The sequence below is a fragment of the Octodon degus genome, unplaced genomic scaffold (assembly GCF_000260255.1).
Source record: "Octodon degus isolate 3935 unplaced genomic scaffold, OctDeg1.0 scaffold00068, whole genome shotgun sequence".
NCBI lineage: Eukaryota > Metazoa > Chordata > Mammalia > Rodentia > Octodontidae > Octodon > Octodon degus.
Window position 1 is genome coordinate 12,673,602 of NW_004524644.1, and position 2,616 is coordinate 12,676,217.

Below are 2,616 nucleotides of genomic sequence, written 5' to 3' on the forward strand. Positions count from 1 at the left end.
TATATATATATATGGTATGGAAAAGTTTAAAGCAATGACAAATGATAAAATACAACATGTAATGTATATGTGATATCTTAGTAAAAATGCCAATATCACTGACACTTTTCTTTGGATCCATTATTAATGGAACAAAAGAGTTACTTAAATACTAACAGAGTGAGAGCCTGCTGGTCAATGTGGTAACTGAGAAGGGCTCTTCATGACTAATGGAAAGGTGGTACGGACAGTGTTAAGATGTTGGACCGGGGGCGGGGGGGGGGAGGACCCACGCCCATTGTGGGACAGAGGTCAGCCGTTCGAGAGTTTACCAGGCTACTCATGTAAGTTAGCTTACATTAACTTACAAGTTAATTCACAGCATGTAAGTTAAAACAAACAAATTGTTTATTAATGAAATATTCCAGTTAATATTTTTAGATTGGTTGGACAAACTAGCATCATAAAATACAAAATTGTTGATGAAAAGAAGAGTGCTTCTTTACTTTATTAAATAATGTCCTTAAATTGCACGAGGGGTGATATATCTGTATCTATCTACATAGACAGATTCAAATTTTACAAATGCTACATTTAAAAAAACAATATTTGCCTTTAATCCCTCTCACATCACTCCCTTATTGAGTGCACTTTCTCTTTTTCTTCATCCACTTTCCGATGTAGTTCTGGAGGCTTCTTAAGTCCTCATGAAAAACAGCAAGCGCCACGGAAGGAAAGGCAGAGCCCAAAGGCCTTCCAGTGCGTCCTCAGGCATCTTAGTAACGGGTCACGGTGCTGAGTGAATTCTGGCTGGTCACAAAAGGCACACTGACCACTAAAGAAAGCCATGTTCGTCAACTGAAAACGTTAAGGTGACCGTAACGGCACAAGCAAAGATATGGAGGGTCTTCTAGAACTGCTTCAGAATGTGGCAACATCCGTAGGATGCCTGTGCTTGGAGCTAGGGCTAGAATTTCCAAGAGTTTAATGGGAATGTGTCTTTTTCTTTAATCGTTTAAAAAATTTAAGCAGGTATGTAGATGCACTTGCATGAGGGATTTCTGTCACCTTCGGTGCTGTGCAGCAGAGCTTGTTCCATGCCTGCTCAGCTGCGCTGCTTGAATTGACCAAAGCAAGGGTTATGGAGAAGCTTATTCTCCTGGCGGGAATTTGTGAGACAGTATTACACCCTGCTGAACCAGGCTCCCGACATGCTGAATTGATTTTATGGAAAGAACTCTTCCTATGTCCACGGGGGATTAGATTCAAACAAAAATCCTGCAGTTGCAGTCTACAGACAGAAAGAATTTCATGAGAAAGTGATGTCACAAAGTTTCACCAACTGCCACACCAAGATCAGCCACATCGATGCACATGCTACCCTGAATGACGGTGCGGTGGTCCAGGTCATGGGACTGCTCTCTAACAATGACCAGGCTTTGCGGAGGTTCATGCAGACATTTGTCCTTGCTCCTAAGGACTCAGTTACAAATACATTCTATGTTCATAACGATATCTTCAGATACCAAGAGGAGGTCTTTGGTGGCTTTGTCACTGAGCCTCAGGAGGAACCTGAGGAAGTAGAAGAGCCTGAAGAAAGGCAGCAGACGCCCGAGGCTGTACCTGATGATTCTGGTACTTTCTATGATCAAACTGTCAGCAGTGACCCGGAAGAACATTTAGAAGAAACTGTTGCTGAACCAGAGCCTGATCCTGAGCCAGAACCAGAGCAAGAACCTGCATCTGAAAATCTGAAATCCAAGAAGAAAAGTCTGAGCCTGGTTTGTTTGTTTGTTTGTTTGTTTGTTTCCAGAACTGGGGATTGAACTCAGGCCCTTGTGCTTGCCATTGAAGCGCTTATTCTACTGAGCCATCTCCCTGGCTCCCTGAGCCTGTTTTAGAAGCAGCTGCTCCTGAGGATGCTCAGAAGAGTCCTTCTCCAGCTCCCACAGACATAGCTCAGACAGTACAGGAGGACTTGCAGACATTTTCTTGGGCATCTGCAACCAGTAAGAACCTTCCTCCCAGTGGAGCTGTTCCTGTTACTGGGATACCTCCTCATGTTATGAAACTACCATCATCACAGCCCCACCCAGAATCTAAACCTGAATCTCAGATTCCACTGCAGAGGCCCAAGAGGGATCAAAGAATGAGAGAACAATGAATAAATATTCCTCCCCAGAAGGGACCCAGACCAACACATCAAGCTGGGGAGCAAGGTGATGTTGAACCTTAGGGAACTGTGAGGCATCCTGACAGCCACCAGCTCTTCATCAGGAACCTGTCTCATGAAGTGAACAAATCTGAACTCTAAGATTTTTTTTCAAAACTATGGGAATGTGGTGAAGCTGTGCATAAACAGCGGTGGGAAGCTACTTGATTTTGGCTTTTTCTGTTTGGTGATTCTGAGCCTCTACAGAAGGTCCTTAGCAACAGGTCATCATGTTCAGAGGTGAAGTCCATCTGAATGTGCAAGAGAAGAAGATCCACGCTACCGGGGCTGGAGAGATGGCTCAGTGGTCTAAAGCACCTACTTAGAACAAGCTTGGCAAGGCATCAGGGATCACGGTTCAATCCCCCAGCACCACATGCCAGCCAGCCCCGCCCCCTGGTGGGCTGAGCTGGCCACACACACAC

General features: G+C 44.6%; 1 pseudogene; it reads left to right on the top strand.

Moving 5' to 3' along the window:
- LOC101563938 overlaps nt 1-2,616 on the top strand; it is a 7,527-nt pseudogene that overhangs the window by 2,427 nt on the left and 2,484 nt on the right.